This window comes from Lissotriton helveticus, chromosome 4_1 (assembly GCF_964261635.1).
Source record: "Lissotriton helveticus chromosome 4_1, aLisHel1.1, whole genome shotgun sequence".
In the NCBI taxonomy this organism is placed as follows: domain Eukaryota; kingdom Metazoa; phylum Chordata; class Amphibia; order Caudata; family Salamandridae; genus Lissotriton; species Lissotriton helveticus.
This window is the reverse complement of record NC_136063.1, coordinates 643,750,913-643,776,567: the sequence shown is the minus strand read 5'-3', so window position 1 is coordinate 643,776,567 and position 25,655 is coordinate 643,750,913.

Genomic DNA, 25,655 nt, shown 5'->3' with positions numbered 1-25,655 from the left:
GTGTTGACAAGTGTCAAACGCAACGAAACAAACCATGGTAAATCTAAAGGAACTAGCATTGGTAAATGCACAAGAGCAAGCACTGGTAAAGATCAATTGGGCACAAGCCAATGCAAGAGCTGAAACAAGTAACACACAAAGATGACCTTGAGCACAATTGAACACTGGTACAAGCAACGAAGGTGCCATGAATCGAATTGACTTTAGCAACAAACAAAAGCAAAGACAAGTACCAAAGTATGCTTCAGCACCACATAAAGATAAATAATTAACAGTGGAAGACGCTAAGAAAATAAATGAATAATAAAGAAAGTCCTCTCCCATCAATTAAGGGTTTGGAAAGAAACGCAAGAACAAGATGTCGATTTGACAACGCTTCCTCACGGACGAGCCCCAAACCACCTGCGGCTCAGATGGACACTAAAAGAAAGCGGGAATTCGATGAGCCACGAGTCACGCATGGCGCAGCTGAGTGGTGGCCATTTCGAACTCAGGATGTCAATGTTTAACTCATCAAAGCTTACCAAGACAGTCGTGGTAAGGGCGGACAAAGGACAGTAGTCACCAGGGAGTGGCGAATCTTCCCCATAATCAAAGGAAGCGCCCAGACCAAGGATCTCGGCCGAAGGTGGTCAGCAAATAAGACGGGAAGCAAAGTGAACAATCCTGCACCGGTAGCAGACGGAAACTTTCCTCCCTCATGGTGGTGGATACCGCTACCCATCGGTCCAATCCCTGAATTGAAGTACTGCCCCCAGTGACACAGACTGACAGTCAGAGTTTGGGCCCCAAATGGAACCGGTGGCTGGAATCATTGGACGATTTCCTCGACGCAATCGGTGAACGAAGAGATAGAAAATGTCTGACACTACTCCTCCAGCTGGTAGGCCATGAGGGCCGACGTTTAGTCAGAACATTCCCTGAAAAGGACACAGAGACCTATGAGACACTCCAAAAGAAGCTACGTACCCATTTCCATGCACCGGAAGATGTGGATCATGCTCGCATCACCTTCACCACAGCACGGCAGGAACCAGGAGAACCACTGCCAAAATTCATTGCCCGATTGCAAAGATTGGTACCCGGCTGCTACTTCAATACCTTTACAAATAAAGAAGCCGTTCGGCTTCGGATAATCGAAGGCTGTTCAAATGCAGACACGAAGCGCAAGATTCTTCAGGGGCAGTGGTCACTAAAGAGAATCATCAGAGGGGCCGAGGTTGGAGTGCGGGTCAAAGCAAGAGACTTATCAAAAGATGTGCACTCGAATGCAAGACACAAGGATGTCTGGAAAGAGACATCCCTCATGTCTGGGGCAAGGCCCAGGAAACAAGCAAAACCGAAAAGAGGAAGGGTGAAGGCAGATCAGAGCCAAGACGAAACAAGAGACAAAGCGTCATGGAATACTCCAAGTCAACAACACAAAAGACCAGGATGAGTCAGGATTGCGATAGCGGCACTGATACAACCTCACGGAGTTATTCAACCTCAAGGAGTCAGTCAACAGATGGTGGTACTGATACAACCTCACAGAGTTACTCAATCTCAAGCAGTCAGTCAACCGATGGTGAAAACGGTTCAGAAGCAGATGAAGTGTCAAGTGGGACAGATCACACCCATGGACAAGATGGCAGCCTGCCCAACAAGAGGGCAAGAAAGACAAACTACAGAAGACGGGACCAATCCCGTCAACACTGGAAATCGGCACACGAACACCCCCGGGCATCCTCCCACTATTCACCAAAGTCTGTAGATGAGTCCGAGGAAGCATCAAGCAGCGAGACACATCACCCCAATGGCACGGACGTCAGTACACCCAACACACGAGAAGAAGAAACTAACCACATGAGGAGTGGTAAGCCACTCAGACACCGAAAAGGGAGAGGCATGTGCACTCAAGACAGTCATGACAATGAGAAAACGGAGAAGAGACAATTGATGTCACGTGAGAGGGGCAGAGACCAAATGTTCCAGGATCAAACTAAAGAAGTAGACGCGTGGTTAGCAAACAACCTCTCCACAGCAACAACACAGAAGTCACGTAAAGAGACGTACCCAAAGGAATGTCCCGCAGATAGTTTCGACTCCAGGAGCATGTCATCACAGACTACCAACTCAATAAACTTATCAGTCAAGTCACCCTCAAAGGAACGTTCTCAAAGGGAATCGGCGAACGACTCCTCCGATTCGGAAAGCATGTCTGTCCGATCACTCGGGTCAACAAAATCATGGTCCCGACCATGTCCATGGCATCAATCACCCGAACGCACAATAGAACCAAACGACAACATGTCATGTCAGTCCTCGCCATATCAAGACACGAGTAATATACCATCACCCCTGATGGGGTCAGCGAGGCTGACTCAAAGGACTGACCGAAGTAAAACAAAGAGATGGGACAGCATCTACCGGGTGGAAAAGGACTATCCTGTCACCCTGCGAGGAGGACCAAATGTGGTGACAGAGATAGATTGTCACCAGATGAGAGAGAAACAGGTACATGCCCGGATGGTCAAGGGTTTCACCAGTCTCAAACACGAGTGGGAGTGGGAGAGACAAACAGAGACAGCAAACGAGTCCAAGAATCAAACCAGGACACCCATTTCAGATAGTACATTAACGTCTGGCATGCCTGACGGTAAACAGAAGAACAGTGCTGCTCCCGACCTGACAAGACAAAAAGAAGTAACCTTACAGGTGGGAGCTCGGAAGAGAACCAGAACATCGTCCACTCATGAAGGAGATCGATCGTCAATAGAACAAAAGTCACCAAGGAAAACAGACTGCCACCGCCAAGCTGAGTCAGTAGCAGTCACACAACAAGAAAGAACCATGATAACTGCGGAACCGGAGAATAAGCAGCCCACACGCAATGGGTTGCATTCTCAAAAGTGCACTCCCGTAGTCAAGGAGGCCCTGGTTAAGACAACGCAAAGATTGACCAAAGCCAGGCCCACCACTGATTCGACACTACTGATGCTTGAAGAACAGGCTGTTCGCCGACCAGTGTGGCGGATTGAAGAATTGCGAACACTGTCGAAATTAAGTTCATTTTGTTAAGAAAGGGGGAGATGTAGGATTGTGTGATGAAGTCTAGTGGTTGGGGGGTGGAATTAAAGGGAGGAGCAGGAACGGGAGGAGCCGGGGACAGGAACTAGGGCAGATAGAGTAGGGACAGGGACATGATAAGAGGTGTATAATAAAAGCTCGTGAATAGATACCCTAGTGTCTGTCGTTATTAGTTACAAGACACTACATAGCCTTAGGGCTAGGAGCTGGGGACCTCATTGCTGGGGCGCCGGGTTCCAGTGTCGGCAATGACGCTCAGCATGCTGTGATTCTGGGCAAATCAGGTTCAGGTTTCAGGTTTTTAAAGTCTTTATTTCGATAATAAAATCATAAAAGACAAAGTTTAAAACATTTTTTTTTTGGGCATTTTAACCACTAGACAATTGATTGGGAAAACAATAACCATATTGTCGTATGCATTTCAATTACACTAGAATCACAACTAAAAATAATTATTAAACATCCAAGAATTGAAAATACAAGAATAAACCTGGCCTTAAAAAAGCTAAAAAATTCAAATCACAATTTACAGAATTAATACGGTCATACACAATACAGCTAATGTGAGTTCCTTCTGGCCCTTATAGCCCACGCCCAGCCTAGGAATTTAGCCAGGCATACCACAAACACTTCTGAGGTATTAGTTTTTAGGACCCAGATCGCCTCAGAAGACCTTCTATATGAGAGGCGCTGAAACAGGGGCTTTATCCATTTAGTGCGAGGCTCTGAATATAGCGGGCAGGCAAACAGGAGATGACCCTCGGTTTCCTTTTGGCCAGGGCACCAACAACAGGAGCTTGTTGTTCCTTTGACCCAAGATGATGTAAAGGAATTCAACGGCAGGGCACCTACTCGAAACTGATGATAACGTTTCTTGTCCAGTGGTCTGGTGATGGTATCCCAAAAAGTCTCACAGGAGGGGTCCAGCTTGAAGCTTAGGAATCTTCCCGTAAGACTACCAGAGCTGGAAGCAGTTACCAAAGATTGGCGAACCGAGGCCCAGTATAATTCCTTGAATTCCTTTTTTGATGGAAAGGTGTTGGTACCAGGAGAAGCCCACAGGTGTTCTAATCCCATATCTTGTAAGCTCTTTTTTACAGAGCGAAGCCAAGGGATTCTTCCAGATCCCCCCATCGACCTCACTTCTGCTAACTCCTTTGCAAAAAGAGTAAGATCCGGGGAAGTCCACAAACGCCTCCAGAGAGCCACTACTCTAAATCTTGCCATATCGTTAATTGGAAAGCAACCCAGATCTTGGCAAAGAGGTATCGATGGAGAGGATTGAGGTAACCCTACCAAGTTCCGAAGGAATTTACACTGGGTTCTATAGAGACTCGAGAGATCCATGAATCCCCAAAGGTCAGCGCCATAAAGTATGGCAGCATTTATTTTGATATCATAAATTTTCAAAGCAGGGATAACCCGTTTTGTTATGGATCTCTTCTGTTCTTGCAAAAGACAGCCGGTGAGTTGGGCAAATTTTAGCTGTTGAGCAGCGATTTGCTCTTTCCATAGCAAGCGGCGGTCCAAAGTGACCCCTAAGTAGGTCATGGTTTCAACTTGTTCCAGGTTGACCCCACTCATAGTTACATTGCTACGGACAAAGTTATTCCTAGTTAAAACCATGAACTTGGTTTTCCCTACGTTTACCTGGAGGTCATTTTTCACACAAAACCCCTCAAAGCAGTTCAAGGCCCGCTGTAAGCCTTTCCGTGTCTTAGATAGGAGTAGAGTGTCGTCAGCAAAGATAAGCATAGGGAATCTTGTCCCTGCCAACGATGGGGCATCGGTATGGATTGCTGAGAAAAATTTAACTACCTGGTCAATAAAGAGCAGGAAAAGTGTGGGCGCAAGGACACACCCCTGACGAACTCCACGAGTGACTGGGAAAGAATCTGTACGTTGTCCTTGGCCTCCCCACCTCACCCTTGCATAGTTCTCTTCATGCATTTTAATGATTAACTCAAGTAGTTCTCCTGGTAACCCAAGATCCCTCAGTACCCGCCACAGTTTGCCCCTTGGCACTAAATCGAAGGCTGACTTCAGGTCTATAAATGCGGCAAAGATGGTTCCACCGCCGAGCCTAACCACCTTCCAGAAAATTAAACAGAATCGAAACACCTGGTCAATAGTGCTCGTCCCCGATCGAAAACCTGCCTGCATAGGTGACAATATGTTTTCCGATTCCATCCACCCTTGCACTCTAGCCAAAATCATTCGTGCGATGACCTTTTGGAGGCAGTCGATTAAACTTATCGGGCGATAATTGCCCGGATTTGACCTGTCTCCTTTTTTATGTATTGGGAGAATCTCTGCCCCCTTCCATGATTTGGGAGTACTTGCACCTTTTGCTATCGCATTGGCTATGTTGGTTATATATGGCACCCAGAGGTCGGTATTTGCTTTGAACAGGTCTGCGGGTATAAGATCCAACCCCGGTGCTTTCCCCCGCTGAGTCAAACCGAGGGCAGACTCCGCCTCATTGTTAGTGAAAGTCAATTTTTCCCCACATGTTGGCGTTATGTACAACTTATCCAACATAGGCGGAGGATCAGAGCCCTCCATACTAAATTGGGTCGAATAGTGTTTTATCCAATCTTCTGGAGACACATGATTGGTTGGAGTACGGGAATCAACATCCTTTCCCCATTTTACTATATCCCAAAATTTAGTCTGGTTGTTCATCTTGGAAGCATCCAAGAGAACGGCCCAATAGCCATCCTCCCACTCCCTTTTAGCTTCCCACTGTACTCTTTTATACCGGGCCCTAGCCACCTTTACAGCACACATATTTCTAGATTTGACAGTGTTAACAAGATTACTGTGTGCTTCCCTACATTTTTTATTGTACCACTATTCCCGAATACCGTGTGGTCGTACTGTACCCTTCTGGCATGGCTTAGAAAGAAGAAGCTTGAGCTGGTCAAAACAACGTACATGCAGGTCCATAATGGTGTTAGGTTCTAAAGTGCCCCTCCCTGTATCCTCCAACATCATTTCATTTAATGCATTCAAAACCACATTCTTGATATTGGTCTGTAGGGTCTCATCTCCTGATAGGTTTGACCATTTCAGCCTCCTGCGATCATTAGACAGGACAGCAGCCCCTAACCCTAAGGGAACTGGGTCTTCCAGTCTTTCCATACCATGCAGCCTTAATTTCAGTGACAGGGGATTATGGTCGCTTTCTGGGCGAGGGACAACTTCCATATCGACCATCAGTGACCAGAATTCCATTTTCAAAAGGAGGTAGTCTATACGACTCTTCCTCAATCCATTGTCAAAAGTAAAGTTGGCACCAAGGTCTGAGAGAGAGCGTCCATTTACTGCCCTTAACCCCCAAGTGAGGCATAATGCAGTCCAGTTCAAGGCGGCCTCCGTTGCTTTGACAGTTTTACTAGTCAATAAATCGGGTATGTTCCATGTTGCATCCTCAGCGGACCCCCAGCTATCCCCTGCGACATAGAGCGGCTCAATTGTACAGTTCAAATCACCCGCTAGAAGAATTAAAGTGTCTTTGCTCAATCCAGCTAGATGTCTGTCCAGGACATCCACAATGGCAGGGCACCTACCCCCAGGGAGGCTACGTGAATAAATGTTAATAATAATCATATCCTGTCCGCCTCCCTTACTCAGTTTGATGGCCAGTAGGTCAGGATTATCCTCATAAAGTTCAGTGACGTTATATCCCGATGCCTGTTTTACCCACGTTATCAGGCCCCCTGATGCTCGCCCTTTGCTACTCTTAATTGCGGGTTTAAAAAAGTTTATGAAGCCTGCCTTATGAATTGGTTTGGGTGCCCAGGTCTCTTGTAGTACCACAACGCCATATTTATCAACAAACTCAAGCCAATCCTCGGAATCCATGCGACCCTTCACTCCCGCGACATTCCAGGAACACTATATTAAATGTTTCTGGGGTGGGTTCTGTTGTATTCTGTGCGAGATTAGCGGTGGACGGGGGAGTCATTGGGGTAATTCGTGTAAACATGTTTCTCTCCCCTGTTTCTCCTATACCAATTTTATCAAGGCTTTCCCCCTCTACCATAGCCACTGTTTTTTCCACTGCGCCAGATGCAAACTGATCGCTGGATTCAAGTACTATTGGGGCTTGATGTGATGTATGTGCCTCATTCCCACTAACATCAACAGGTTTATTCTTCATTCTAGGTGCATGCAGTCAATCTATCTGCTCCAAGTCAGACAGGGGCCCAAAGTGGTTAAAAAATAGGGGGTACTGCTGTATGTGAGGTGATCTTAACCCTTGATACCTCCCATCTCTTGCTCTCAACTGGGTTCGGCCTGGTGGGTAATTGCTATGTCTATGTGGGTAAAAATACGCAAGACCCAAAGATTGTACATCACCCTGGCGGGCAAATCTGGCTTTCCGTCGTATAAAATCAACCACCCAGGGATCTTTAAATGAAATTAAGATACAGTCCCCTTCCAGATCTTTGATACCATTACCCACCCAATCTACTCTTCTTACATAGAGAATTTCTGTTGGAGATGATGGTGGTAAGGGACGGTACTTATTTAGCCAAAATATCGCCTTATTACGCAGGTCCCCATGTGTCTCCTTAATACCATCTCTTAAGGGGGCAACACCAGTTAAAACTATAGTGTATTGGGTTGCCTCCGGGGGTAGGTTTATGCGGGGAGCTAAGCTCGTGCTTTGTTTGCCCACAAACGGCGTCCTGGTAGGCTGATGGTTAATTTTTTGCCTGCTAGGTGGCTGAGCTGGGGTACTATATGATGGTTTTACCCTGGCATCTGACGTGGATGGTTTCACTCTGTCTGAATTGGGTTTAGCTAAGTCTTTTTTCTTAGGAGCATGTGTCAGGGAGCCTCCACTTGTGGTACTAGGTGTATCAACTGACCTTGCCCCTGCTATGAGTTTGTTAATAGCTACCCCTGTTGGAGCTGACTTAGTTACCTTATTTGCTGGGGAATTACTGGCTGGTTTGGTTTTACATAGTGTCTTATTGCAAGCCCCAGCAGCAGAACTAGGGGTGGATAGTTTTTGCAATAAACCCAGATTTGTGTTAACTACAGTCTCCAAAGAATCGATTTTGGAGGTCATCAACCTTGTTCGCTCCAAAACTGGGAGCAGAATAGTTTTAAACATAGCCTCAATTTTAACCAGGAGAATTTCATCACTGTTGAGGCATGGTGGGCAAGGATTAGATGACCCCAAGGGGGTGAAGGAGGGACAATACACATTAGGAAAACCCAGGGGTGGATGTGGGACTGGTAAAAGAAGACTACGTGTGTCATTCAGTTTAGGCTGCTTTAAGTCTTTTGCTCCCTCGGGACTCGAATCGTGCTTTCTCTTGCGAGATATCAATCTCGGACTCATAAGATCGTCCTCAAGCGGGGTAGATGAAGTGGAATCATTAGATTGGGAATGATTGTCCATATTATCTTCGTTGTCTCCAATGTTCTGGGTTTCATCCCCCTCCCTTGGCTGGGAAACATTTGATTTCGGAGCATCAATGACCGGAGATGTAAGTAGGGCCACCCCCTCTCCATCCACATGGACTATTGCCTCAGTCTCAATGGAGTAAATGCAGTTAGATGCTGCATGGGGAACGGGACTTTTGGCTATTGCCAAGCCACCCAACGAAGAGAGGCTTACCAGTAACCAAATCTAGGGACAACCTTTTTCCACCATTTCTATTTCTTTCTCCAATATCCCTGTGGCTCTAGTGATAAAAGCGTCCAGTGGGCCAGAAACAACTCCCTTGGATGTTTGTAGCTGGACTAACCGTTCTTTCCCTGATCTCAAAGGCATAATGGTTTCCAACTTGTTTTACCTACTACCCTTAGAGTGCAGTGTGTCACCCTCCCTTTCAAGGACAGTCAGACTCAATGCTCCTTCGGGTCCCAAACAATAAGGGTAGAGTACATATAACTTGAAAATCAATTTTGCCAGGGGTTCAGACCCAACCCAACCATGTCCGACCACGGACGGCCACAGACGGTCCCGCCCTTGTCCCGGGCTTCTCCCGGTCGCTCCCGCGCAGCGGGTACACTATTGACTTTTATTCGCGTGGGAGGTAATGGGTGGGGTGGGCGGAGCCGGCAGGGAGAGCAGCCCAGCTGATGATCCTCAGGCACGCAGGGACTCCTGGTCCACGGAGTCCCTGCCTTGTGCTCGCAGCCCTGCCGGTCAGTTAAAGATGAGCCCCACCTGTAGCAAGACCCGCGGTTAGAGCCGCGTTGCGGGACCCGCGAAGCGGGTCCGGCGAGTTGCTACCGTCAGCCCTGGTAGTTGAAGCATGAAGAGTATTGCAGCAACAGGCGGGCAGGTTTAGTGGCAGAGTCCTATTCAAAATGAGTCAAATGGGCAAATCACTTTAATCACCCCATGTCTAACAAAAAAGAATGTGTTCATCTGAACGAAACTGGTGCTCATGTAAAGCTACCTGATATCTTCGGCTCTAGTTCGCGCTATATAAAACTAAAAAAAAAAAAAAATCCTTCTGACTGCCACCCACTTCAATTTGTCTCCCATTTTTCACACTCCATCCTCCATTATTTGTCAACCTTCCACACCTCTACTCCTTACTTCAAAATACTTCACTTGTCCCAAACCTTAATTTACCCAAACCCCACCTGTGCCCAATTTACCAACAATTCCACTTCTCCATTATCATTAGAAGTTTGAATTACATTGGATATTGTGCATAAGCACTGTTTGAGCCTAATCTCGAATTCGGAGTAGTGTGAAATTGCTGCACTTTCGGTTGTTAGGCATAACAGATTGTAATGCGGGAAAAGTGCAGGTTTTAAGTGTGGCAACCCCGCATTTGCACGTCATTTCCTGTTCCGACCTCATTTACTCTGAATGCGGAAGTGAAAACTTCGGGGAAAAACACTGTTAATTGAATTACCCTGGATAGATTTTTACTACGCCGTAATTCTGTGACATTTGTGAAAACGCCATTGAATTCCCCAACATTTTTGGTAAACCCCAATCACCCAAATTTTGGTCTTACATGAACGTGTCAACAAAAAAATGTGACTTATTCTTTATCGAACACCAGTGTGGAATGATGTCACATCTGGAGCTCAAACAGTACATTTACCCACTAATATAGGTAGTGAGCTTGGCAAAATCTAGGAATTTAATACACAATTACATTTTTGTAGGGAGATATTTAAGTGGGGTCAAGATTATACCAATCTATATTATGGAGTTTATCTCTCTGCAAATTATGTTTTTGTTTCCATGCGGAACTGCCATTTGAGAAGAAGGATGGAAAAGCTACTTGGGGAGGATGAAGGGTTGTCTGGTAAAATTGTGGGTGTTCCCTGGAGCCTTGACTGAAGAGGGTAACATTCTTTTTCTTCTCGCAGGTTTGAGCCTCTCAATGCTTTGGCTTCTGGTATTGCAGTGACCACCAAAGATGGACTCTTTTCTGCTAGGTATGATAATCAGCCTTCTGCAAGAGATCTGTAGTTGATGCAGCAGGTCTTAAAGATGATACAGGGCCACTACAAACAAGAATGGTTCCCAAGGACATCAACTACAAAAAGAGCAATATTTTTCTAATAGTTAAAAAGTAATTGAACCAATCATCATTGGGCCAATAAAAGTGGTTTATAATAATAGTAGCTCCACAATATATTCAGGCCATCTCCATCTTCTTTGTGATACGTTGGTTGAAAAATAGTTTGCTGTTTTAATGTATAAGCAAATGATCGTTTAAAACAAAAACAATATATAAAAACATTTCGAAAATGGGAAATTATTTAATTTATAAATGTAACTAATTATTGCATTAGAATATAGTAACGTTCTTGAATAATCACTCTATAATTAATTACATTTATATTTGCCACTTTCAGTCCGATTTATCAGGAAGTGGTGGAGGGCAGTGTTAGCCACCTTGGCTTAATGCCACCACTTCCAAAACGCTGGGCTGCACCGTATTTACAAGGATACGGTGCAGCCCTGCATTTCCCCCTGCACTGGTGCTAATTTTTGCTGCCTAGTGCCAACACAGATGCCCTTGCATCATAGTGCAAGGGCACCTGCTTTGTAGCGAAAGACTGTTTATGTGCAGGAAGGTATACCTTCCTGCACATAAAAAATCTGGAAAGTGACGTTTCTGTGGTGATAGGGGCTTGTAAATATGCCCCATAGATTATTGAGTGCTTAACGACTGGTAAAAATACTTTGGGGGTTATTCAGTGCTTGGTGGATGTGGGACATCTGCAAATAACAGATGGATTACTGTCAATACTAGTTAGAGCTTAATCCGGGATATGCTCTCTTAATAGTGCACACAGAACATTCATAATTTTTAGGTAGATCTCCCACATCCACCATACTCTAAATAATCCCTTTTGCCATTTTTCTAATTTCGCATGGAAGCCAACTGAGCTAATCCCTTGCTTAAAATGGTGGTGAATGTATGTCTGTCCATACATTTGCTTTTTATTTGACCTCATCTTATCCAGTTTAAAATGGGGAGTGACCTGTCCATTGGGGCTGAGGGGCCACGCCCCTCCTCCTTTCGCCTCTCATGAACAGCGCCTGTTAGGCTGCACAAAATTCTCCTGACAGACACTGTTCACTTTCAGTTCAAGTTGCCAGAAGCCAGACATGCGCATTTAGCACAGGCTCCTGACTGCCTGAGCTGAACTTTGCTGGGCTGAGGAAGGCACAGCTCCTGTGGGCGTGATGTCCTCAGCTTAGCAAAGGTCCCTGAGGCCCTCCCCTTAGAGAGGAGGGGTAACGTCACTGATTGCCTCGCACCTGGGCGCTTCAGTTTTAAGCACTAAAGTGACCAGGGTTGAGTGTCAATCAGAGACACTTCATCACAGAGTAGGGTGGGGTCTGCAGTCTCACTGTCCCCATCCCACTCTGTGGTGACATTGGGACTGCTGCCTTCCCTCATTGGCTGACCTTAATGAAGGAAGGCAGCAGTCCCAAGCCTTCTGGAACCTCCGAGGCAGAACTGGCTGCCGGTAAGTGTTTTTGTTTGTTTTAAACTGTCTGGTGCATGTCTGCGTGTATGTATGTATGAATGTTTGGTGAAGTGTGTTGTGAAAAAATGTGTTTGTGTGTGCGTGCATGTGAGTGAATACATTGCTTTAATTGTTCTGTGTATGTGTGCGTGAGAGGGTGTCCCGTCCGCCCCTCCTTCGAAAACGTTCCTCAAAAATAAGATTTAAGCACACCATGAAACACAGACTAGTCAATCTGTTTCTCATAACTTCAATAGTAATCTCTTGTGTGAAGAATCCAATCCACTGCTGACATTTATTTTTCTTTTTTCTCCTGCAGAAACACTGGAGCTCTGCTCCCATCTTGTAAAACATGACTATATTCATTTCATGGACTACCTTATGGTTTACCCCTATCTAGAAAGACTTCTGGACAAAGGTGTAAATGTCTATTTTACGAAACACCGCATTGGCAGCATTTGATGCCTCTTTCGTGGGGTTTCATACTGAGGTCAGTGAAAAAAAGGACACCCACTCCAGATGTTTTAAATTTATCTATGAGTGTGCTACTTGCGACTTATCTACAACATCAAGAATGAAGCTGAAGTGTTGGAGAACAGTTGAGAGAATGAAGTCTATAGATCCTAGGAATCCTCACTAATGTGGGGAGTGATGAGCTGAGATGAGGGGCCTTGTGCAGTTTCTTAAAGAGCAGCTAAAGTTTGGCAAGTGCCCATCGCAAGCAGAAATTATGTAAGCTGTTAGGCTCTAAATGAGAAGATCTCAAAAGCAGCAAAAGAGGGAGGGACAGTCCATCAAAGCATAAAGTGCCTAGATGGAAGAACATAGTGCTGGTGCAACAGCCAAGAAAGAAGAAACTGATCCACAATGGCAAATCAAAATGTCTGAACAGTATAGAACAATCAAAGTACATATTTCCAGAACTTGATGAACTGAAATTCACTTAGCCTGAACAGACTAGGGTGCAAACTAGAACTGTATTCTCTCCCCCAAGAAAACACCAACCCATTCCAAATGTACTGCCTTGGAAGTTGAACCTTCTTACCCAAAATCTCTACTTATAGATCATCCTTTGCTATTCTATGTGGTTTGGTTTAAGCTGTTACAATGTAAAATTCCACACTAACAACAGATTACACCCTCATAATGCTTGCCGCCACCGTACACCTATCATCGTTGCCTTTCAGACATTCATCCCTTTCATCCTTTTCATGCCTCATACCTTTGCACTCATTTTAATTTTGGTTCCTTGTTTGAGTTACTTACACCCACAATTGTACGGCTCTATGCCACTCCACTTTACGCCACTCCACTCTATGCCACTTTACTCAACACCACTCCACACAATTGAGTTCTACCGCACACTACACCACTCACCTCCACACAACCCCTCTCCGTGCCACTCTACTCTACACCACACCACTGTATACCACTCTACTCTAACCCACTCCACACCACTCCTCTACCCCATTCCACTCTACGCCACTGTACAACACTCATTTCCACTCTACTCCACACTACTTCACTGTAGGCCACTCTATGCAATTCTACTCTACTTCAGCCTACTCTATGCCATTTCACTGCACACCACTCCATTTAACTCTACACAAGTCTAAGCCGCTCTACTGTACACCTCCGCTACTCCACTCCACTTTAATCACTTCTCTCTATGCCACTCCACTCCATTCATTCAACTCCACTCCAATCTATTCCACTATACTCTATCACTTCACTCTACGCCCACTCTACTCTATGCCACACCACTCCACTCCACTCTACTCAACGTCGTTCCATTCTAAGGCCCTAAACTCTACTCTACGGCGCTCTACTCCATGTCACTCTACTCTACTCTACACTACTCTAGACTACTCCATGGCACTGTCCTCTACGCCACTCTCCGCTATGCCACTCAATGCCATGCCACTAACTTTTAGCCATGCTGAAAAGCTGCTGAAAAGCTGCCACGCCGCTGATCAATATGGCTAAAAGACTGGCAAAACCAATACGTGTTGCATAGGCAAGAGCTATTGACTTTGTCCATAGTTGTTTTTGTCTGCTGCTGCCTCAGTTCTTTTAAGGTACCTCCTGCTTGGGCAGCAGTGCAAGCCTACTTCAGCTACTGATTCGTTTTGTGCCATTCACATTTTACTTCCACCTAGCACAGCATACAACACAGGGCAGTGGGACAGCCCATTTCAACTACTGATCAGTTAGCCAGCTATTCATGTTTTTGTATGCCCACAGTATTTAGGACAACACTAAAGTATACACAACTGTGATGGATAGAATGCTTGAATTAATCTCGGTCACTGGTAATTACTCAGTCCGCATCCCATTCCATTATTTTGCACACCATGCCATCTTAGTTTTGACCTAGCTATATGAAAATCTGTTCTGACCCTGCTCCAATGGAAACAGAACAATTTGAACTACCAGGCCAGGTTCTTCACGAGATGAAGTAGGTTTAGGGCTGTCAATGTGTTTTCGGATTGTCTGCATTTTTTTCACTGAAAAAGAGGTTGATGGCATTGCACTTTGCTGTGGAGTGAGAAATAGGTGACTCTGGCAGGAGAGATGCAGTTCTTGATTGTCTTGAAGAATGTTCTGCTTCTTTTGGTGGATTCATTGATGGTGATGATATAGTACTGTACCTAGGCTTTTGTGGTGACCTGTCTGCATGTTGCACTGAGGACCTTCACTATCAAGAGCTCCTCCGGAGTTCTGTTTTTCTTACCTGTATCATATGGATTGTATACTGTCAGGAATGTCTTCAGAATGCGAGGGCGCAAAAGGCTTTGGCTTGCACTTGCATTTTGTAATTTGGGTGTGGATGTTTGTAGGAAGCTGGATATGCTGTACCAAAAAGAGCTATAGTATGTACAGAGTCCAGTGAGTCCCCAAAGGTATGGAAGAGGTTAAAGTAGATAATAAAGTGTGTTAGAATGTGAGGGCGCTAAAGGCTTTGGCTTGCACTTGCATTTTGTAATTTGGGTGTGGATGTGTGTAGGAAGCTGGATATACTGTACCAAAAAGAGCTATAGTATGCACAGAGTCCAGTGAGTGCCCAAAGGGTATGGAAGAAGTTAAAGTAGATAATAAAGTGTGTTAGAATGCGAGGGCGCGAAAGGCTTTGGCTTGCACTTGCATTTTGTAATTTGGGTGTGGATGTTTGTAGGAAGCTAGATATACTGTACCTAAAAGAGCTATTGTATGCACAGAGTCCAGTGAGTCCCCAAAGGTATGGCAGAGGTTAAAGTAGACACTAGCTTACTCTCAATTTAGTGGTAACTGGGCTGAGCAGCTATGCTTTTCAGAGGGTAGTGTTAAGCATTTATTGTACACGCTCATTCAAGAAATGATGTCTTACACTCAAAGACAGTAGAAAGATGAAGAAAACCCTGTCTGGAAAAACAGCAAATAGCTGGTTTAAGTACTACTGGGAAGTGGTCTGGGTAAGGGGGGGATCTATTATCCACCAATTTCTATATGGAGCAGGCGTACCTACTCAGTGGCGCAATTTCAAACGATTTAAGTGAACTTGTACACACACTCGAATATACCAAACAGAAAAGTTTTATGTTGTTTAAAAAATAATCATAAATGATTTATTACCTCCCAATGGGGTTACAATCTAACACATTATCACAGTATTAAAAGAGTTTTAAAAAAACCTCATAACATGGTTATCAAATCACATATAAAAAGTCAAAATTTAATCAACAAACAGTCGACGCAGCGTTTCGGTGCTTTTTTCTTTTTTTCACACCTTCTTCAGGACTTTACAACATTTTGACTCCATTATTTCTACAAATAAATAAAAACATTTTAGTATTTCTCTTTTTACAAGTTCATCGTTTTGACCTAGACATATTACTAAGTATTGTTATACACCACTAGATATACCACTAGATATACCCGTCCACTTCGTTCAAATAACAGAGAATTTGTTCTCTTTATTTGGAACTTAGATTCAAGATCCTTTGGGTAACTGAATCTTGTGGATGGGACACCGTCCCTCTGTGAACTATATCTGATTTTCTACATCACTGTATTTAACATTAGGATGCATTTTTTATTAGACTGTTATTGAAGATATTCGTCATACCTGTATTTTGTTAAAAAATGAAGCATTTCAAAATAATCCCACACGAATTTGCAAGATGCTCAGGTTTTTCAATTTCCTTGAGCTGAACTGGTAATAAATAGAAGTTCGATTAAGTAATGGATAACCAGAAGTCACAGTTTAGACTAGTGAGTTACTAAACAGTTGTCAATATTACCAAACAGTTGTCAATATTACCTCTTGGTCTGAGCAACTCTGTGTTGTATATGCACGGAGGAGCCACCATCAATAAGGGCGGAACTTCTTATGGTTTTGTTAGAACCTGGAAATGTATGGATAACAAGACTAAAATATCTTTTCCACGATTATTCTTATTTTGTGTTCAATGATCACCAATGTTGGTGGTCCTTGTGGTTAGAGCACCAAGTTACTAACCTTATCGCATTTTTAGCCGATTTGAGATGGGCGTCGGCGGCAAGTAAATAGTGCGCGGCCCCAGTGTCAGGATTTCTTTCATCAAGGGTCCAAGTCTCTAGGGATATTTTTAAAACATCCACTTTGTCACATAGATTTCACTAAGGGTTACAGTTTTATACATAGTGCACACGACCATACATTATTATTGATTATTTTTATTTTTATATATCCTCTTTTACAAACGCTATTGTGAGACATAGTTTTTTTTAAAAAAGGGAGCGGCCACCATATTATTACTCCAGGTCATGTTCTTTGTATCTACATATGCCTTGGACTGGGCGAGTCGAAATCTTGTGCTTAGAGTGAAAGCTTCTAAGCTTACTAATTCTCTTCAAGTAATTATGTTAACGAAATTAATTTAAAGAAATAACCTATCCAAAGTGCTTTAGACTAATCCTAAACCACTAGATTAGTGCCCATGTCTCACCTTGTGTTTCGTAAGTGGCCTCCCTGCTCCTCTGTAGCGGCGTCTTCCTGAAGATTAGAAGAGTGGCGCCCATGTTTTGGGACGTCCTTTTTATATCCGGTTTCTCAAATTAGACCCGGAAGTGTTCTAGTTGTCAACAAAACGCCGTTTTGTCTAAAATTTCAGTAATTATAATAACGCACAAGTGTACTCAACTTTTAAGGCGTTTATCCTAAACACATAGTCGGGCATCATAATTAGGCACCCATTCGGGAATGAAAAATGTTTTGAAAAAAACTGACTTTTCGTGTTTCTCTGATTTAAATAATAAAGCACTACGATGTGACTTACACCGATCTTGCAATTATAATTAAAGACTCTTTTATGTGTCGTGACGTGGTGGCAGACTACTTTGACAATATTTAATATTATCGCCGCGTTTATGACGGCCGCCATCTTGGAACGGGTAGAGAGCCCATGTCGCTTGGATTATATAAAACGACACCCACGATACAGAGAGCACCTCTTTGTTATGTCTTTGCATTTACATCTCTAGAGTAATGTTATAATAATTTCAATCCTCCTTCCTGTTTTTCCAACAAAGTATATATCTTAACCGGGATATTATTATGCTAAGTTTTCCATTCTATTTTCTGCTCGTTTTGATTATAATCCGCATTATTCTGTAGAAAGACCACTATCTCAATATCATCTTTCACAAATGCTGACAGTACATTGAATGACAATCGAATGGAAAAATTACATAGCTGTTGTTAACAGTGTATGCAGCACTATCTTTCTATGGAGAAAACATGTTACTTGAAAAAACATGAAAGAAACATTTTTACATATCCATTAGTTATGCTGTCTATGCAGTTTTTTTTGTGTGGATCCTGTCATTTGTTGTGCGTTATCCCTGCAAGACCATTTTTGTATATATGTCATGATGATATTTTATATATACAGTAAGGGGACAACAAGACTGAAACATTCACTATAGATTATCTGATTATCATTATAGGACCAGTCTCTCCCATTCCTCCCGGTTGTTTAATCCAGTGCGGAAGGTATTGAAGAGAGACATGTAGAACTGCTCTCTCTTCTTTCGTTTATTGTCCATACTACCACCCCTGGTGTTATGGGAGATGGCTTCTATCACACACCATTTAAGATCTTCTACTTTATGGTTGTGTGTTGTCCAGTGTTCCACAAGAGGGGCTGATTTTTTGTTTGTTCTAATGGCGGATTTGTGCTCTGTTATTCTAGTCTTGATTTCTCTTGCGGTTTCACCAATGTACGCTTTGTCGCAAGGACATTTAATCATATAAATCAAGTTTTTTGTTCTGCAATTTACAAAGTTTTTTATATTGTGCTCTACATCGTTATATATTACTGATTTGCCTTTCATTAGAGATATGCAATTCGAACACATATTACAGGTAAAATTCCCAACTGGCAATGGTGCATTATTAATAGTGTTAATATTAGGTCGTGCTTTCTCTTTGAAAGTATGGACCAAACAGTTCCTAATTGTTCTGTTTCGCCGGAAACTGAACATGGGTTTAGGGATATTCTCACCTGGTTTTGTGTTCAATAGCGGCCAGTTGCGATATATGATATTCTTAATTTTATTGCTGGCTGTACTGTAGTTAGTTACAAAGATTAATCTATTTTTTGAGTTATCCACTTTAATCTCATTGTTCTCAGTGTTCTTTTTCTCGAAGATAGCCTCTCTATTGTAATACTTTGCTCGTTTGTAGGCCCGTCTAATTAGACTTTTTGGGTATCCTCTCTCTTTTAATTTATCAGATAAAACATCTGCGTGTTTATTAAAATCTTGTATGTCGGTACAATTCCTTCTTATGCGTAGATATTGCCCAAACGGTATATTGTTTTTCTGGCTGTTAGGATGGTTGCTCTTATAGTGCAACAGAGTGTTTCTGTCCGTTGGTTTGGTGTAGAGATCAACACCTAAGGTCCCATTATTTGCTCTGATGTTAATGTCTAGGAATTCTATTGTGTCCTTATTGATGTTAGAGGTAAATTTCAAATTACTATCCCCCAGGTTAAGCCAGAGGATAAATTCATTGAGTAATTCTAAGGATCCAGACCAAATGAAAAAAATGTCGTCGATATATCTCGACCAGTTTGTGATGTTTTCACTGAAAGGAGCTAGATCATTAAAAATGTGTGCTTCCTCAAAGGCCGCTACATATAAGCATGCTAGACTTGGGGCACAGGTGGCCCCCATGCTGGTCCCCTTCGTTTGTTTAAAAAAGCTGTATTTAAACAGAAAAATATTATTTTTTAGTATGATTTCCGCACACTCTACAATGAAAATTGCGTGTTCAGTTAGATCATCCGATCCCACTTTTAAGAGGCCCTCTAACATTCTGATGGTATCATCCTGTGGGATGTTAGTGTAGAGGGCCTCTATATCTAAAGTCACCAACCATTGTGAAGTGATGTCATATGGTACACCTTCTACTTTTTCAATCATACATGTGGTGTCCTTTATGTATGCTTTCTGCTTGCATACAATCGGTTGAAGAAATTTGTAGATATATTTACTTAAAGGTTCTGTAACAGAATCAATCGACGACACAATAGGTCTCATTGGTGGGTCAGTGATACTTTTATGGACTTTGGGAAGTCCGTAGAGTGCAGGAATGATGGGTGCCTCATTTTTTAAAAACTTATATTCCTCTGTACAGATTATCTCATCTTCTTTGGCATGGTCTAGTAGTGTATTTACTTTAAGGATCAGTGCATTCCACTCGGATCTACTAGAGGAACAATAATGTTCCTTGTTGTTAAGGAGGGACATCATCCTTTTTTCGTAGTCCTCAGAGTTCATTAAAACAATACTGCCTCCTTTGTCACCAGGTTTAATTGTTAAGAGGTCATTCTTTTCTAGGTTTTTTAGAGCCATTCTTTCAGCAGGGCTTAGATTGTTAATACCTCTGAGAGGGTGTGTCAAGAGTTCAGAGATGTTGTTTTCCACCACTTTTTCAAAGAGGTCAACTTGTTTATTTACCATACCAATATTGGGTGTCCATGTCGATTTAGGTTTAAGACCCAATTTATTAATGATGTTTTCTCTAGGAGGTTTATCTCTAAAAAAGTCTTGTAGCCTAATCTTTCTAAAGAAACTTTGTAGGTCTCTTTCTAAGTTATATTTATTAATTTTAGAGCTAATGGCGAAGCCTAAGCCTTTCTCTAAGACTACCTGTTCAGTTTCTGTTAAAGTTAAATCAGACAGATTAATGATAGCCGCTTTTCTATTCAGTCCCATTTTGGTTGGCTTCTGGTATAATACCTCCTTTGTTGTTGAGGTTGAGGGAAAAACTTCCCCCTCCCGTTTCCTCTCGATTGATGATTGTTTTGGTAGTTCCCTCTTCCACGTTGGCCTAAAAAAGGTAGGGAATCTCTATTGGGGGTAGATGTTGATTCACCTGTCCTGCTTTTATCCATTGTTTTTTCTTGTTCGGAATCCGTACTAGTGTACGAAGAATCCGTAAAGGTAACTCTTTTTTTGGGGTATGTGCGCCGGGGTTGTTGCCAATGATTCCTATTCTGAAAACTTTCTTTAGGACGATCAAAGAAATCTTTCTGGGTATAGGGATAAACCACTTCGGTGTTATAATTGGCCACATCTTTGTTAAATTTATTTGCTTTTTTACCGAACAAATAGTCTCTATATCCTGAGACATCTCTTTGTATTTCGTCCAATTTTTTCATGGCATCTTCCAAGATTGAGATGTCTAATTTGGCTTCTAAATCAGCTATTTCTTTTCTCTCTATTATTAAAATAGAGTTGGCAGTTTCGATTATCAACAGCATCCAATCCCTACTACACCTATCCGCAATTAGGGTCCAGTTTTCTATGAAACCCTTGTGTCGGATGAAGACACCTTGCGACAAAGTGTACATTGGTGAAACCGCAAGATAAATCAAGACTAGAATAACAGAGCACAAATCCGCCATTAGAACAAACAAAAAATCAGCCCCTCTTGTGGAACACTGGACAGCACACAACCATAAAGTAGAAGATCTTAAATGGTGTGTGATAGAAGCCATCTCCCATAACACCAGGGGTGGTAGTATGGACAATAAACGAAAGAAGAGAGAGCAGTTCTACATGTCTCTCTTCAATACCTTCCGCACTGGATTAAACAACCGGGAGGAATGGGAGAGACTGGTCCTATAATGATAATCAGATAATCTATAGTGAATGTTTCAGTCTTGTTGTCCCCTTACTGTATATATAAAATATCATCATGACATATATACAAAAATGGTCTTGCAGGGATAACGCACAACAAATGACAGGATCCACACAAAAAAAACTGCGTAGACAGCATAACTAATGGATATGTAAAAATGTTTCTTTCATGTTTTTTCAAGTAACATGTTTTCTCCATAGAAAGATAGTGCTGCATACACTGTTAACAACAGCTATGTAATTTTTCCATTCGATTGTCATTCAATGTACTGTCAGCATTTGTGAAAGATGATATTGAGATAGTGGTCTTTCTACAGAATAATGCGGATTATAATCAAAACGAGCAGAAAATAGAATGGAAAACTTAGCATAATAATATCCCGGTTAAGATATATACTTTGTTGGAAAAACAGGAAGGAGGATTGAAATTATTATAACATTACTCTAGAGATGTAAATGCAAAGACATAACAAAGAGGTGCTCTCTGTATCGTGGGTGTCGTTTTATATAATCCAAGCGACATGGGCTCTCTACCCGTTCCAAGATGGCGGCCGTCATAAACGCGGCGATAATATTAAATATTGTCAAAGTAGTCTGCCACCACGTCACGACACATAAAAGAGTCTTTAATTATAATTGCAAGATCGGTGTAAGTGACATCGTAGTGCTTTATTATTTAAATCAGAGAAACACGAAAAGTCCGTTTTTTTCAAAACATTTTTCATTCCCGAATGGGTGCCTAATTATGATGCCCGACTATGTGTTTAGGATAAACGCCTTAAAAGTTGAGTACACTTGTGCGTTATTATAATTACTGAAATTTTAGACAAAACGGCGTTTTGTTGACAACTAGAACACTTCCGGGTCTAATTTGAGAAACCGGATATAAAAAGGACGTCCCAAAACATGGGCGCCACTCTTCTAATCTTCAGGAAGACGCCGCTACGGAGGAGCAGGGAGGCCACTTACGAAACACAAGGTGAGACATGGGCACTAATCTAGTGGTTTAGGATTAGTCTAAAGCACTTTGGATAGGTTATTTCTTTAAATTAATTTCGTTAACATAAATACTTGAAGAGAATTAGTAAGCTTAGAAGCTTTCACTCTAAGCACAAGATTTCGACTCGCCCAGTCCAAGGCATATGTAGATACAAAGAACATGCCCTGGAGTAATAATATGGTGGCCGCTCCCTTTTTTAAAAAAAACTATGTCTCACAATAGCGTTTGTAAAAGAGGTTATATAAAAATAAAAATAATCAATAATAATGTATGGTCGTGTGCACTATGTATAAAACTGTAACCCTTAGTGAAATCTATGTGACAAAGTGGATGTTTTAAAAATATCCCTAGAGACTTGGACCCTTGATGAAAGAAATCCTGACACTGGGGCCACGCACTATTTACTTGCCGCCGACGCCCATCTCAAATCGGCTAAAAATGCGATAAGGTTAGTAACTTGGTGCTCTAACCACAAGGACCACCAACATTGGTGATCATTGAACACAAAATAAGAATAATCGTGGAAAAGATATTTTAGTCTTGTTATCCATACATTTCCAGGTTCTAACAAAACCATAAGAAGTTCCGCCCTTATTGATGGTGGCTCCTCCGTGCATATACAACACAGAGTTGCTCAGACCAAGAGGTAATATTGACAACTGTTTGGTAATATTGACAACTGTTTAGTAACTCACTAGTCTAAACTGTGACTTCTGGTTATCCATTACTTAATCGAACTTCTATTTATTACCAGTTCAGCTCAAGGAAATTGAAAAACCTGAGCATCTTGCAAATTCGTGTGGGATTATTTTGAAATGCTTCATTTTTTAACAAAATACAGGTATGACGAATATCTTCAATAACAGTCTAATAAAAAATGCATCCTAATGTTAAATACAGTGATGTAGTAAATCAGATATAGTTCACAGAGGGACGGTGTCCCATCTACAAGATTCAGTTACCCAAAGGATCTTGAATCTAAGTTCCAAATAAAGAGAACAAATTCTCTGTTATTTGAACGAAGTGGACGGGTATATCTAGTGGTATATCTAGTAGTGTATAACAATAGATAGTAATATGTCTAGGTCAAACCGATGAACTTGTAAAAAGAGAAATACTAAAATGTTTTTATTTATTTGTAGAAATAATGGAGTCAAAATGTTGTAAAGTCCTGAAGAAGGTGTGAAAAAAAGAAAAAAGCACCGAAACGCTGCGTCGACTGTTTGTTGATTAAATTTTGACTTTTTATATGTGATTTGATAACCATGTTATGAGGTTTTTTTAAAACTCTTTTAATACTGTGATAATGTGTTAGATTGTAACCCCATTGGGAGGTAATAAATCATTTATGATTATTTTTTAAACAACATAAAACTTTTCTGTTTGGTATATTCGAGTGTGTTTACAAGTTCACTTAAATCGTTTGAAATTGCGCCACTGAGTAGGTACGCCTGCTCCATATAGAAATTGGTGGATAATAGATCCCCCCCTTACCCAGACCACTTCCCAGTAGTACTTAAACCAGCTATTTGCTGTTTTTCCAGACAGGGTTTTCTTCATCTTTCTACTGCTTGAACCCCCTTCCCTGTTGCACAAGACCAGGGGTACCTCCTATTTGTTTTTGCTTACACTCAAAGACTGAATCCAGACCAATGGGTTGTACAACAAGTTGTTACTTTGTTGTTTTATTTCTCAATCTAAGAATGATTTACGGCAGGTAAGTTTCACAGTGGTTTAAAAGTAGCTATACTTTTCAAGAATGCAGTAATGTTTTGTAAATACAGTTATATACTTTACAGTATTAAGAATGTTTTCTTTAGATGTCAATCAAGTACAGTTGTATGCTTTTGCAGTGATAAGGTTTGACAGTTCAATGCAATAGATGGAACTACAGTGCAAATCTATGGAGGAAAACAGTTTGCAGGTAAGTACCTAAACTTACTTCCCCAGGCTTTGGGGGTTTAGGACAACACAAGGCAAGGTTCAAGACCAGGTAGGTACTGCACCACGAGCCGCACTGGGGCAACAGAGTGCAGAGGTCACTGGGCCCAATGTTATCCAATAGAGCCGGGGGGTAATTCGAAGTGACATGGTTTGAAGGTAGGTACCCATGGTCTATGGCAAATGCCCTGGGGTTGAAGTGAGCACAGGGTGGCACAAAACAGCACCTTAGATACATCAACAGCGGCACAGGGGTGGGTGGCCAGGTCTAGGATACAAATCAGTGTCAGGCAACTAATGCTTTCCAACGGAGTTCTTCGTTTTTGGAAAGAGGCTGCAGGCTCGGACCAGAAGGCTGGATGAAGGCGACCAACGGTTGGGCAAGTAAGTTGGATAGCTGGGGACACTATCAGCTGGGCTCCCTAAAGTCAGGAGACAGAGGATGCAAGGGTGTCTTTTGGTGTTGGGGTTTCTCAACTGGTACCAGTCGCAGTCAGGCTGCAGGCGTCGAGGGGGAGATGGGGTCCTGGATAGGTCAGCTACTGATGCAGATGAGGTCAGGATCGCCGGGGAGACTTAACAGGGTAGGTGAGTCACTCAAACTCGGACCATGGGCGTCAGGTGCAGAGTGAGATGGGGACATGGATCCGCCTGGATCGGGAGTCCTTGAAGGTGGAGTTTCTTTGTTGGACAATCCGTGTCCTTGGAAGACATTTTTTTAAGGCAGGGCAGGTCTCCAGGGTTCTTGGAGGCTGCTTAGCTGCAGGACTCGCTTTCTTCAGCTCGCAGGTTCTCTGAAGCAGAGGACAGGCTGGCAGGGATGGGGCCAAAGCAGTTGTTGTCATCATCTTCTCTGCAGCACAGCTCTTCAGTTCTTCTTCATCTTAGGTTGTCGTTTATAGGGAGCAAGGTTAAGGGGTGCCCCTAAATACCTAGATTTAGGAGTGTTACAGGGAGATGCAGGTTGGGACCAATGGGTCCCTTCCCTGGGGTATCTACACCCCCCTTATGCCACCCTCTAGTGGAGGGGCATATGCCTCGTCCTCATTGGGGTAGTCCCCTCATCTTCAAGGTGGAGTGGACTGAGATGTGTGTTTCACTTCGCCTCTCCCTCCCCTCGCAAAGCTGGGCACCTCCCTTTCTCTTAGGTTTTCCGGCCAATTCTCCTAGGGGTGAGAACCGATGTGAGCCAGCTCCTGATAGCAGCAGAGGCTTTGGCTATCTTACAAAGGAAGCAAGCCTTTGAAGCTTCCAGTTTGTGGAACCTGCCCACCCTGGGGGAGGAGGCATGACACCTCTGCACAGGATGTGCTTTGTTTCAGGACCCAGAGAGGTGGCAGATGGAGGGTAGCCATTCAGGAACCACTGCAGGAATAGTCGTTTTGCAGGGGGCATCTCTACGATGCCCCCTGAATGCATTGTACATTAAATCCAACACTGGCATCAGTGTGGGTTTGATGTGCTGTGAAGTTTGGTACCAAACTTCTCAGTCTTC